Source organism: Bos javanicus, chromosome 13 (genome assembly GCF_032452875.1).
Source record: "Bos javanicus breed banteng chromosome 13, ARS-OSU_banteng_1.0, whole genome shotgun sequence".
In the NCBI taxonomy this organism is placed as follows: Eukaryota; Metazoa; Chordata; class Mammalia; order Artiodactyla; family Bovidae; genus Bos; species Bos javanicus.
The window spans coordinates 16,435,514-16,450,519 of NC_083880.1; positions in this window are offsets into that span (position 1 = coordinate 16,435,514).

A 15,006-nucleotide genomic window follows, 5' to 3' on the forward strand; every position below is an offset into this window, starting at 1 on the left:
AAGTGCTGGGGATGGGGGACGCGCATGTCACAAGAACTCGGCTGCAGGGACCTGGGCCCCAGTGTCCCACAGGCAGAATCTAGAGCCCAAGCCAGGGGCCGGCCACTCCTGGACGCCCTCCTGCCTCTGCCCCTATGTTCAGCTCACTGCAACTTTTCCAAGAAGTGAAACAGGCTTAAAAGAAATGAGTGTGTGAATGAAGGGAGATTTTATCACTGCCTCTCCATTCCTCTTTTATGGGGCTTACACAGAGATTTGTGCTGGTGAGGAAACCAAGCCGGCCCCTCCCCCCGTTCCAAGAGCGGGCAGAGAAAGCAGCGCCAGTGGAGGCAGGGCAAACAGGGCTAATTAGGGGGCTGCTGGGAGTTCGGAGGCTGTCAGTAATCTGTCTGCCCTGCTCCTCTGAGCCCCAGGGATTTGGGTCAACACTTTTCTCTCTGTTAATATTCTTCGATTCATTGAGACAAGTCCACAAACTGAGCACTACACACATTTAACTAAGCCCCCTCTCCTTCCTGCACACCACAAACACTCATTTGCATGTGTGTGCGTGCACACACACACATACCTCCCATGTCTGGAGTCATGGGAGAAGTGAGGGGCAAGCTGCTTCCTTCTGGACCAGTGAATCTGGCAGGCATGTTAGCAACTACCAAAAGCATCATTTTCCCCAACCTGCTGTCCCCGGCAAATCTGCACTAATTTGAGGATAACTCTGATCGTCAGTTTGGTGTCATTGGGCAACTCAAGCCCTGAGTTTTTCTTTTTGTGTTGTTCTGTTTGTTTGGCTATCTTTTTGTCCTGTTTTTAAATCAGAGAAGCTGCAAAATAATGTGGGGGCTTGGGATGAAGTCACCCACCATGGATGGTGTGTAGCTTGAGTCAAGAGCTAGCCCCACCCTGCAGATCCTCCACCTCTGAGATGTCTCTGAGCTCGGAAGCAGCCTCCAGCCTACACAGATGAGATAAAGAGCCAAAACTCGATCTCTGTCTTCCTGTCTGTCTCTACCTGCCTGTTTCCCTGTCTCTGCCAGGCTTTTCTGCTGCTCTCTTTCCCCCCTGTTAGAGTTGGAGATTGGAGTCCAGGACCCAGGGACCCTTGCTCTGGGTCACATATCTCAAAATCAGCCAGCCAAACAGTGGACTAGTTAACAGCTATTGTCTGTCACATACCCCAGCGATGTTGCTAACTCACCTGATTCTGCAGGATCCCTGCAGGAGGGTCGGTGATGGAAGCCAGGAAAAGGTGTCTATGAGAAGGACAAGAACAGCCTTTCCCACATTCAGGAAGAGAACACACAGACTTTCATGGACAAGCTGCACATAGCCATTATCAAGGAATTCCATTTCTGTACATTTTATAGCCATATTGATCATTGTAAATATACATCACCTGTCTGTGACCTGCCCGGTTAACCCTGCCCAAACATGAGAGAAATCTCCAGCAAGAAGAAAATGCTATCCTAAAATCATTTAGCTTCCCTGAAATTAAAATTATGTAACTAACGTAATCTCTGAGCGCCGAAGAATTGATGCTTTTGGACTGTGGTGTTGGAGAAGACTCTTGAGAGTCCCTTGGACTGCAAGGAGATCCAACCAGTCCATCCTAAAGGAGATCAGTCCTGAGTGTTCATTGGAAGGACTGATGCTGAAGCTGAAACTCCAATACTTTGGCCACCTCATGCAAAGAGTTGACTCATTGGAAAAGACCCTGATGCTGGGAGGGATTGGGGGCAGGAGGAGAAGGGGATGACAGAGGATGAGATGGCTGGATGGCATCACTGACTCGATGGACATGAGTTTGGGTAAACTCTAGTAGTTGATGATGGACAGGGAGGCCTGGCATGCTGCGATTCATGGGGTCGCAAAGAGTTGGACACGACTGAGCGACTGAACTGAACTGAATGCAATCTCAGGATGTAAGCAGGTTAGACGAAGCGTATTTACAGACACATTGTTATAAGTGGCCAGGAATTGAAGAAAACTGAAAGCGCATCAATAAAGGAGCTTCACTTTAGTCCAGAGCTCTTTTTATTCCCATCAGGACACAGAAGCAAATTTCTCATGACCTCATCTAACCCAGAGTACCTCTCCAAACCCCATTGCATCGAGGTTTGGGCTTCAATATGAAGTTTGGTGGGATACAATTCCATCCAAAGCAGAAACCAAAGCAAGAGGAACCAAAAGGAACTATGGCAAGACCCAATTCCAACAAATGGGTTGCAGAGCATTGGTTTGAATTAATTCTGGGGTCAAAATGTTGATGTTTCTGCAGAAGCTCCCTATACACTTCTGTTGCATAGGCAAGGCTGTGCTGTTCGAGGGCACCGGGTTGGCTGGTGTGCAGCCCCATATCTGATTTAGGATCCTCCACACAGACCTGTTCACGTGCTCCCGCAGGAGCAGGCACTCGGAGTCCCGGAGCACTGACCAAGCTCCTCGCTGAGTTCCCTTTGTAGTTTTCTTCCTGCGCCTTGAGACGGCTGAACTTAGCGCCATCATGATGGAACGCATACCGGCCGCTCCTTCTTAGGACTGACCAAAAATAAAGAAATTATTCAGTTTCAAAGTTAAATGTCTGATCTGGTTAGAAGAATTGGGAAAAAATCGAGAGAGAGAGAGAGAAAAGCAATTATAATGAGAAATGGCAACTTTCAGAGGGAAGGAGGGAGAGAGAAAGGGGAAGTGTGTCACAGTCAATCAGATTTCTGTTCATAAATACCTTAGTCATCTGGCTAACAATTGCTAAGGATCGATTATATATATGATATAATCAATGCCAGAGTTAGAAATCGTGTAGAAAAATTAAAACAGAAACCCTCCCTGTGCAGATGTGGAAGCTTGGGCTGGTCTATCCGTCCTCTCCGGGGTTTATACCTTGGTCCTGACAGCATTGCTGGGCCCCCACCTCCCTCCTCCCCAAGCCTCTGCAGGTCTGAGGAGTTATTTATGCAGCTGAATTAAGATGCTGACTTCAGCACCGTCAAACAGCAGCCAGGAGTTGGAGCACCCAGACTGGGTTTCCTGACAGTTGTATCAGCCTCAGTAAATGCCAGGTGCTCCTTCCTCTGCCTCAACGGGGCTTGCAGGTTGGCAGACAGCGATGCGGCTCACGGAGGGAAGGGCCCCCACAAACAAGGACGTGGCTCAGCCCCGGAAACGCGGCTGTCACTTACGTGTTCACAGAGAGTCTGCCTGATGCCTCACAGAGGGGACGGGGTGATAAGGTTCTGAAGCCTCTGCCAGCCTCCTCGGACTGGGGAGACTGTGCCCATGATTCTCTAAGCAGAGGGCCTCAGAGTGTTGATCAACTGAATAAAGGTTGGAGGATGTGTCTTGCAATACCTTCTCCTCTTTTAAGCATCAGGAGCTCTAAGAAATGTGGTGCCCGAATTCCAGTAAGATGGGAACGTGATAAAGACATCATGCCAAATCTTGGAGAAGCAGAAATATTCGCATCTCTGCTCACATTCCAGCCAGAATGAGCACACGCAGAGGTGTACATATGTATGTGCACACAGACACACATGCTCACATGCACATTCTCTGGCTAAGATGTTTTGCACATGGAAGTCGATCCTCCTGAGCAAGTACATCGGTATAGCTCTCCCCCAGGATAACTTGTAAGACTGAGCATCACAGAAGCAGCCATCAGACACACACCTGCCACTCAGTGCGTCAGCATCCGATACAGAGACCCTGCACCAGGTGTGCGCTGCCGTGACAATAACACAATACGTCTCGAGCCAGGGGCTAGAGTGAGCATTTCACCAGCATTATCTCCTTTACACAGTCCACAGAAACACAGCAACTTTTTAGGGGGTTGAACCTATATTTTTTTTAATCTTTTGTGGCAGACACTGTGGCTTAGAAAGCTTCAACAATGGCCAAAGCTAGCAAGTGGCAGGAGTTGCTTGGAGCCCATATCCCATAATTCAAACACGTTTGCATCAGCTAGTGATTGCCATGAAGATGCAGCATAACAAAGCACCCCAAAACTCAATGGCTTCAAACACCAGTAATTTATTCTCAGGTGCGTGTGGGTGGGCAGGGGTCTTCTGACTTAGCATGAGTGCTGCTAGAGGTGACTCTGCCCCAGATGACTCCCACCCTTCTCCCAGGACCAGTGACCAAAGGACCAATCCATCCATCATGAAGGACTTTGAAATTGTTTCAGACTTTAAACTTTTATTTTATTTTGGGATATAGCCAATTAAAGATGTGGTGGTTTCAGATGAACAGAGAAGGGACTCAGCCATACATATACAAAGGACATTGCATTTTAATGAAGGATGGTAAGAACAAACAGATGTCTATGTGTGGATATGTCATGGTGGTAAAATTTCAGGTGCACAGGAAGCAAGGTTGGATGAGGAAGGGCTTCTTTTGAGCATCTTTCGGTCTTCCAAAGATCTCAGTGGTACCCAAACCAGAAAAACCATCAGAATCACAGAGGGAGCTCTTTAGAATGCAGCTTCCTGGGGCCAGGGCCTTCCTCACTCACTCAGGATTTCTGGGGCTCCAGGTTCTCAGGTGATGGCAGCTGTTGTTCCAGGGACCACCATTTGGGAACCACAGATGGACAGCCCCTGCCTCCTTTGACCAAGAGTCCCAGGATAAATTCTGCTGCCTGGACCACTGCTCACTCTTGACTACTTCCCTCTGTCTCAGGCACCCTTGGCTTCTTTTTGTCCTGTCTTCAAGTCATTAGCGTTGATAGGAAATTGCAGAATGGAGATGGGAGGGTTTCTGAGTTGTCTCTGAACATCTGCTGCTGCTGCTGCTAAGACACTTCAGTCGTGTCTGACTCTGTGTGACCCCATAGACAGCAGCCCACCAGGCTCCCCGTCCCCGGGATTCTCCAGGCAAGAACACTGGAGTGGGTTGCCATTCCTTCTCCAATGCATGAAAGTGAAAAGTGAAAGCGAAGTCGCTTAGTCGTGTCCGACCCTTAGCGACCCCATGGACTACAGCCTACCAGACTCCCCCGTCCATGGGATTTTCCAGGCATCTAGTCTACCTGTAATCAGTTCAGTTCCCAGAAACCCGACTCTAGCATTGGCAGAGCTAAAGTTGCTGCAAGCAACCCACATCATCCTCACAGAGCCGAGTGGGAGAATTTCTGCCAGCTTCCTGTATTTGATAGAAATGAGAGACGCATTCTTCTGGGTTGCCCCTGGTCATCCACATGGGTGTTTTACTCAGTATTATTTTTTTCATTAGAAATCTCTCTGAAGTAAAACCACTCCCATATATTAATTAGCTGGGACTCAGAACAAGTGGCCTTCAGGGAGCTATGTTTGAATATACTTTGAGATGGTTGGTTTTGCTGAAATTTCTTTCCCTTATCACATTTTCTGAACGACTGGACAGATGCAGTCTTGTCTTTTACAGATTTCTCTTGTAATCACTGCCTCCCTGGGGATGCCTCCACCTTGACAAATGGAGCTCGATGAATATCTGCCTGCAAAGAGCATCTTCTGGGGACTGGCTCCTCGAAGGGACCCTGATGAACAGCGGCAATTATAAAGGCAAAATTAGGAAAAGGGCAAGAGGGCGGTGGACAGAAGGGACCTAAGACACAATAGGAGGGGATTCTTCTGAAGTCACGTGTGTGTCTAAGTGTGTGTGTGAGCATGTACATGCTGTTTCTGTCTCCCCTTCCTTTCCCAGCCTGCAACTCAACAAACTGCTCTATTAAAAAAATATAATAAATTCAGAATCCTAAGGCTCTTGGTTATCATATCCAGATCCCTAATATTCTTCCTGAATAGCTCAGCATGAACCATTATGGTTACATGTCTTCAACTTACTGAGTTAGTATGTAAGGACACGGGTCATAGAAACAGTGCTCCTGGGAAATCCGTAATTCTGATCAACAGAGAGACCTTGCAAACTTGTCAGAGCCAGTAAAGGACATCTGTGCAACAGAATCAGAGCCAGCATAAAACGCCTGCACCTGGTTACTCTTGGAAGGAGAGATTGTGTACTCTCTCTTTCCTTCTTTCTGTCTTTATTTCTAGATTGTTCAAAAAGAACTCCCTCTTGAAGAGGGCTTCATTTCTACCCCACCCCGTCACACACCCACATCTATGGGGGGTTGGGGGGTTGTGTCCTCCTTGTTCCCATAATGCCGTATGACAACATTTGCCATGGCACTCACCGAAGACATTGTAATTCCCTACATACTCAGCCCATGGAGCTATGAGATTCTTGAGGCCAGAGATTGTTTTATTTGTCTGTGTCTTTCCAGCCACTAGTCCTATATCTACTACAAGGTATTGCTGAGTATTTGCTGAATGAATGAAAGACCCAGATCACGAACAGTGGTTGTCTCCAGGTGGCGATTTTTATTCATTTCTCTTTCCTTTTTCTTATTCCAAACATTTTTACAGTGGGAATGGCTTACTTCTACAATCTGATAAAAAGAGTTTCGAATAATTGAGTCTGTCCTTCCTTGTAATTGATCTAAGAGGAGAAAGCATGTTGACCTAACGGAAGCAATGAACACATTTTTTTTTTCGCTCTGTGCCTGTTACATGCTCTACATTTACAGATGTTTGCTGTATTTAAGCAGTCTAATATTTAAAATGCTTGAATCCTTTTCACCAAATATATTCCCATTCAGAATTTCTTTACATGTCACTCAACATTAGAGTTGAAAAGTAGCTGTCGAGTGAAATGCAATATGACCCCATTTGGCATCCAGTAATTTAAGATACATAGATGAGTGGCTGTAAGGAAAACAGACTTTTTGTCTCTGTGAACTGGCATAAGTGTGATTCACTTTTAAAATACGTACACCTACTTGCCTACATCTTAAAGTCCTCTTATTTCCAGCTCATGTAAACCCATTTAGAGAAGTGACCTTTTTCTCTCCTAACAAAGGACAGTCCTAGGAGATGAGTGTTCCAGCCTGCAGAGGAACAGTCTTGACCTGAGGGTCCATCCTTCTCACAGATGGAAGGGAGGAGGGGAATGCTAATGAGACTCAGAGTTTGCCGCTGTCTGGTTTAAGTCACTTCCTCAGCCCGAGTAGGAAAATGGGGAGCCAGGGGTCTCCAGCTCCTTTCTTGACTTCTGTGATGACATCTGAGAAAGCAAGCAACCCCCACCCCCACTGCGACCCGGAACTAGTGATGATCTTACATCTTGGCCTCAGGCTTCATCATGAGCTGACCTGATGCTTCCAGCCCAGCCATGCATTCTCCCATTGGTCATAAATCATCTCTAAACATCCACCCACATTAAGTCACACAGGACACGCCAACCCCACAATCCTTCCGAATAAGTCACTGGTACATCATGAGCAATTCCAGCTTTTCCTGGCTTTTTAAGCTGCTCTCCCTGGAGGTAACGGGTATTGAGATTCCTTCTCCTAGAAGTGCCGCTGCTTCACAGCAATACCCAGGCTACAGCAAACCTGGTGCTGGGAAAGATCGAGGGCAGGAGGAGGGGACTGCAGAGGATGCGATGGCTGGACGGCATCATCAGCTCAATGGACATGGGTTTGAGCAGACTCAAACAGTGAACAACAGGGAAGCCTGGTATGCTAAACTCCATGGGGTTGCAAAGGGTCAAACACAACTGAGCAACTGAACAGCAAGAGCAACAAGAGCGAAACTGGTTCCTATAGACCCTCCCCTAGATCACCTAACAGGAGCCCAAATCCTACAGCAGGCTCTTTCTAACACCCTCTTATACTGGGATACCCAGCTCCCCATGGTGTGGTCTCTCTCCCTGAAGCTGGTAATTAACCCTCTTGTCTAAGCACAGGTGTGTTCCTGGTTACCTTCACCTGGATGGCTTGACATGTCTTCAGCATCCAGTGGATGCCTGTGAAGAGGAGCTAAGCACTGTTCTGAGGACGTGGCTGCCTGTCTTTTGTTTACTGATGACTGAATGCCTCATCCACAGCCCCTGGGTATCTTGGGCCACACGTGCAATCAGTGTCACCGAGAAGCTCCTCCTCTTGGGCTGTTTGTTGTGGTCTCCCAGTTACCTGTGTTGAATGGGATCTCCCACATCACCAACCCCAAATCCTGAGTTGCTCAGCAAGGATTTATTGGCCTTCTACAGACCAAGCTCTGGGATACAGTTTATGGGGGAAAGCTTTGCTTCTATAAATTTTTTAAAATCCACCAAATTCTTTGTTTTAATTTTATTTATTTTTGGCTGTTCTGGGTCTTTGTTGCTCTGCAGGCTTTTCTCTAGGTGTGCAGAGCAGGGGCTCTCAACCTCTCCAGGTGAGGTGCTCAGACTGCTCATTGAGGTGGCTTCTCTTGTTGTGAAGCACAGGCTCTAGGGCAAGCTGGCTTTAGTAGCTTCAGTACAAGGGCTCAGTAGTTGTGGCTCCCGGGTTCTGAGCACGGGGTCAGTAGTTGTGGTACAGACTTAATTGCTCAGCAGCATGTGGGACCCCATACCAGAGATCAAAAATGTGTCTCCTGCATCCTTTACCACTGAGCAAGCAGGGAAGCCTCACCAGGTTCTTTATATGATGTGGACACGGCACACTTCTTGTGTGCCCTCTGGAAGCTTACACCTGTAGGGAATACAAGACAAGCACGTGCTAGTGAACGTGTCCATAGCAGAGCTATGTCATCCATCAACCCTGTCTTATTATGGAATCAGCAGGATACATTAACAAAGGGGTAATTATTTATTAATGGTTACTTGAAACCTGGGGTTTTCCCACATGACTTCAAAACACAAGGGGCCATTTATTTTAAGTGGTTTTTAGATGTTGATAGATTGGATAGTCTTTTACGCTGGCAAAGGCATCAATGCAGGAATGTTAGAGTAACTCCAGAAAGTATATTATCCTGGTACACCCTTAGAACATCTCCAAACCATCATCCACAGGAAGGAAACATCAAGGGGATAGAAGACCATGTGGGCTCTATGGCTGGAACACTTGAACAGCTTGTAGAGGAAAAAAAAAATCACAACAAAAATCTAGCAAATGATAAACACAAGATTTTTACATTCACCAGGCAGTTGCTATGGATCGAGATCAATATATAAAAAAAGGGCCCTGTCAGACTCCAGCACCTCTGGCTTGAATGACAGATGAGCAGAAGAAATTCGAAACTGGAGCTGATGATCGTTATACTGCCCCAAACACACTACTCACAAGGAAGCTATTTGTTTTCTTTACAGATAACAGGAAATCCAAACAGAATATAACTACACAGACTATCGCAAGACAAAGCCTTTCTGTGGGCATTTCCAGCTCATTTTGGAAACAAGTGTAATGATGTAATGATGGTCCTGTGAGCAAAGTCTGTTTTCCTATGATGTCCAAGGCAATTTTGCAGATTTGAAGATAACAACCAACTGGAAGGTGATTGCAACCCAACCCTTTGGTGGAATAAGCGAAACTTCCAAGTAACCCCCAGCTCATCAGCACAGATAAGTCTTTCCTAGATATTTCTACTTGCTTTGTCTCTCTTGATTCATCTCTCAAGCAGCCCCAGGCGGCTTTTAGCATATTGTTTGACTACGACACACCATCTTGAGCCAAACTGGGCTCAAGACACCCTGCGATGAAGCTGCTTTGGGTGTGTCAGACAGATGTGCACCAAGGTCCCGGAGCTTCTCAGAAAATGGAACTGAAACTGAGCTCAGGCTGGACCAGCTTCAGCTCAACCGCTTCAACACGGCCAGGCCACGTTGTTTTTCATCTGATTTCCATCTCTCTGGACAGCAACGATCTGAAGAGCTGGCAACAGAAGATCATAATATGAAGAGCTGGCAACAGATGATCACAGTAACTCTTTACTGGATAGGGCATCTGAAGTTTTCAAAGTCCTTCTATTTAATAAAGCCATTCAATGTACCCTTGTGTGTGTAACTCTCTCACCCCAAATGCAGCATCAGCATCCAATAAATAGATGAAGTGACTTTCTCCTACACCCTTGTCCCCTGATTCCAACACACGGAGGTAACCACTGTTAATAGATTTGTATGACTCTTTCTATGCTTAACACTTATCTATTTAAAACAAAATCTGTATCACTTTTGTCATCATTTTCTGCAACTTGCTCACTTACGACTCTTGTGGATGTCCTTGTGACTCATTAATTGCAGGTATGCCATCTTCTTAAAGGGGCTTTCCTGGTGGCTCAGTGGTAAAGAATCTGCCTGCAATGCAAGAGACCTGAGTTCGAGCCCTGGGTTGGGGAAATCCCCTGGAGAAGGAAACCAGTGGGTTCCTTACTGCAACCCACTCCAGTATTCTTGCCTGGAAAATCCCATGGACAGAGGAGCCCAGCAGGCTACAGTGCATGGGGTTGCAAAGAGCCAGACACGACTTAGCAACTGAAAAACAACCATCTTAAAGGCTATAGAGTGTTCCAGTGGATGAAAGTATCCGCATTTATCCATGAATTCCCCTCATTCCTTCCATTGACAGACAATGTGGCAATGAAAAAAAACTACAATGTCCTGGCAAGCTTGTTAACTTTATTTTTAAATCCTTAAGCCATTGGGATAATGTGCGTGATTTCATGCCTCTAAGGCTCTTGCCTTCTCCCGAATATAGCCCCATGAAACCCCCTTGTTAATAAGCATCCCATCTTCTTTCTTCCTTTTTCCTCCAATACACACATCTAAGCTCCCCGCTGACCCCTCTGCACCAGGACTTGGTCTTCCCTGCCTTCTCTAATACTTGCCAACCTAGTATTCCTGGCAGAATTCACGTGTATCCTGTTCACGGATTTTTCCAACTCATTGATAAAGATTTTTAATAAACTCAGTGCTCACAGTAACCCCTGGGGCATCCGCTAAACACTCTCCAGCAACTAGATCTGCTTATTTATCAGTTCCATTACCTATGGTTTCTGGCTTTGGAGCCAGGATTCAATCTGCACCGGAATCCTCCTATTCCAGCCAATTTGAACTTGTTTTGCAAGTCAAATTTCATGAGACATTTTTATCAAGTGCTTTAGTAAGGTCCAAATAAGTAACAGCTGCTGTGTTCTACTTAACCATTCATTCAGGTGGGGTGTGTGTGTGTGTGTGTGTGTGAGTGTGAGTTCACATACACATTTCTTTTCAAGAAACGAACTATTAAGTGTATCTGGCAGTATTGGTTCCTAAGAAAACCACACAGCTGTTGGCCCTGGGTTTCATTATTATTCCCTGGCTTGACGCTAACTAGTTTCCATCAGTTAGGATTTTTTCCCTCCTCCAAATAGATGTCTTCTGCTATAAACAATTATTTGAGCCGAACAATGAGCTTGAGCTTACAGGACTCTATTTCACAAGACTGCCTCTTCCTTCCGCTGAGGACCCCAGGGCTTTGCTCTGCTCCCAGCTGCTTCTAATCACAGCTCATTCCTTCACCCGGGCTCCAAGGGCTGGCCCCACTACTCCCATTGAACAAGATGACTCAGGGTGCTAGAGATTCAAAGCCTCTCCACTTTCCAATAGCTCGCGCTGGATTCCCCAGGGTAAAGTTACCTGCTTTACATGCAGCTCACAGTCTCCTCTGCCCATCTCTCTTGATATCCCGTGGGTCACTATTTTCCGGCTGAGGACTGGTTCCCTATGTGATAAAGTCTCCCTCCTTAACCAGATTGCAGTCAGGCTCTTCATGGGCTTTTCCCAAATATGCCTCATCCCTGTTAGACCTGTGTGGCCCACCCTGAGCAGGAATCCGGACAAATCAGTTCACGGAGAATCCTCCACCCTCCATGTCTGACCATATTGATCAGACGTCTCATCACCCTGGGCTGCTTTCAGCAAGAATCCTGTTGTCTGTTTAGCCAGCATAACCCCACCCCTTACCCCTGATGTCTCTTAATAATTTTCCATCCTGACCCCTACACTGCTCCTTGGCTGTAAATCCCCAACTGTCCTTGTTGGACGTGGACTTGAGCCCATGTTCTGTACTGAGGTCTATTTTCCCCTATGGTCATAGTTCCTGGGTAAAATCTGTTTCTACTGTTTCAACTACTATCCAGCTCTGTTCCTTTGTCATGCCTTCTCGTCAACCTCAGAAGGAGACCTGGAGGTGGAGGTAATTCATGTAAAATCCTCAGGATCTTGAGATGCTGCCAGGACAGGTTCATGCCAGCCCGGAGGCTTCAGGGAGAAGTGGTGCTGAGGGGGGACAAGAGGAAGGGAACAGAGGCTGGAAAGAATATTCCAGACTGAAGGTAACTCATACTAGTAGTGACTTGTGGAAGCTAGAGGGAGATAAATTGGAAAAATAGAGAGATTGCAAACTGCTATGGAAAACAGGATGGAGATTCCTCAAAAAACTAAAAATAGAGTTGCCATATGATCCAGCAATCCCACTTTTGAGCATATATCTGGACAAAATTCGACAATTTGAAAAGATACATGCACCTCAATATTCATAGCAGCACTATTTACAATAGCCAAGATATAGAAGCAACCTAAGTGTCCATCAGCAATGAATGGATAAAGTAGATGTGAAAGAAAATAAAAGTTGTTCAGTCATGTCTATCTCTTTGCAACCCATGGACTATACAATCTGTGGAATTCTCCAGGCCAGAATACTGGAGTGGGTAGCCTTTCCCTTCTCCAGGGGATCTTCGCAACCCAGGGATCAAACCCAGGTCTCCTGCGTTACAGGCAGATTCTTTACCAGCTGAGCCACAAGGGAAGCCCAAGTCCATGTGCTGTATATATTTATGTGCTGTCCCATGCTTAGTTGCTCAGTCATGTCTGACTCTTTGCAACCCCACAGACTGCAGCTCACTAGTCTCCTCTGTCCATGGGGATTCTCCAGGCAAGGATACTGGAGTGGGTTGCCATGCCCTCCTCCAGGCGATCTTCCCAACCCAGGGATCGAACCCAGGTCTCCTGCATTGCAGGCAAATTCTTTACCATCTGAGCCACCAGGGAAGACCAAGAATATTGGAATGGGTGGCCTAAACCTTCTCTAGGTGATCTGCCCAACTCAGGAATTGAATGGGGTATCCTGCATTGCAGGCAGATTCTTTACCAGCTGAATTCTTTATCCTTTACCTTTCTTTACCAGGGAAGCTTATCTATATATATATATATATATATATATATGCTACAGTCCATGGGGTCACAAAGAATTAGATATGACTGAGAGACTAAGCACAGCATACACACACACACACACACACAATGAAATACTACTCAGTCATAAAAAGAATAAAATAATGTCACTTGCAGTAACATGGATCCACCCAGCGATGATCATACTAAGTGAAGTAAGCCAGAAAAAGAAAGACAAATACTATATTATATCACTTGTATGTGGAATCTAAAATATAACACAGATGAACTTATTCATGAAGCAGAAATAGATTCACAGACATAGAGACAGACTTATGGTTGCCAAGAGGGGAGGGGGATGGGGAGGGATAATTTGGGAGTTTGGGATTAGCAAATGCAAACTATTATATTTTTCTCTCTCTCTTTAGTCGCTAAGTGGTGTCCAACTCTTGCGACCCCATAGACTGGAACCTGCCAGGCTCCTCTGTCCATGGGCTTCTCCAGGCAAGAATACTGGAGTGGGTTGCCATTTCCTTCTCCAAACTCCAAATATAACTATCATATTTAGGATGGATAAATAACAAGGTCCTATTGCATATCACAGGGAGCTATATTCAATATCCTGTGATGGACTATAAAGGAAAAACATGAAAATGAATGTATATATGTATAATTGAGCCACTTTGCTATACAGGAGAAATTAATACAACATTATAAATCAACTATACTTCAGTAAAATAAATTAAAAAAATAAAGATTGCCTGAAGGTAAACACACAAATGTCAAGAGCTTCAGAGAAATGAAGATCTGCTAAGAACAGTCTGTGCTGGCTACAAGGAGTCTCTGATCTGAAAGGCAGAGGTGCTCTGAGCAGGGGAAGTTGGTAAGCTTCTTTCTCTCCACCCATCCTACCAACCAAGCTTACAGGAGACGGGAGACACCCAACTACCACCGACGGAGGATGAGTCTGGGAGCTTAGAGAAGACGGGCTGCCTCTCTGTGTCACTTCCTGCCTTTCCACAAGGGTGACTTGGAGGAAACAGAGGCTCAAGGGGTCAGCCTGTTTGCGTTCTGCTATGCTTTCAGTTCCCATAGTCACAAGGTTAGTTTCCTGACTCATTTCTGACACAGCAGTGAGGACGTGTCCTTCACAAACACATTCAAAAATAGACCCCGACACTCAGGAGTCGGGTCCTTCTCAGGTTCTAAAGTCCGTTCTCCAAAACCACAGAGACACTGTCATTACTCAGACTGGTGGCTTCCGACAGACAGTTGTTCCTATGAAGAAGTGACATTGACATTAATGACATTATGACTCTGACATTAATCTGTGACTGTCTAAGGGAAGAATTCATAATACATTTGATGGTTGGCAGTCAGCACTTCCATTTCACTTTTCTGGTTCAATGTAAAATGAGCATCATGAAATTCTATGTGATAGTGTAACTAATACTGTTAGGGTCATTAGAAAGATTGCTGGGAGAAATATCAATAACCTCAGATATGCAGATGACACCACCTTTATGGCAGAAAGTGAAGAAGTAAAGAGCCTCTTGATGAAAGTGAAAGAGGAGAGTGAAAAAGTTGGCTTAAAGCTCAACATTCAGAAAACGAAGATCATGGCATCTGGCCCCATCATTTCATGGGAAATAGATGGGGAAACAGTGGAAACTGTGTCAGACTTTATTTTTCTGGGCTCCAAAATCACTGAAGATGGCGATTGCAGCCATGAAATTAAAAAATGCTTACTCCTTGGAAGGGAAGTTATGACCAACCTAGACAGCATATTAAAAAGCAAAGACATTACTTTGCCAACAAAGGTCCATCTAGTCAAGGCTATGGTTTTTCCAGTGGTCATGTATGGATGTGAGAGTTGGACTATAAAGAAAGCTGAGCACCGAAGAATTGATGCTTTTGAACTGAGTTGTTGGAGAAGACCCTTGAGAGTCCCTTGGACTGCAAGGAGATACAACCAGTCCATCCTAAAGGAGACCAGTCCTGGGT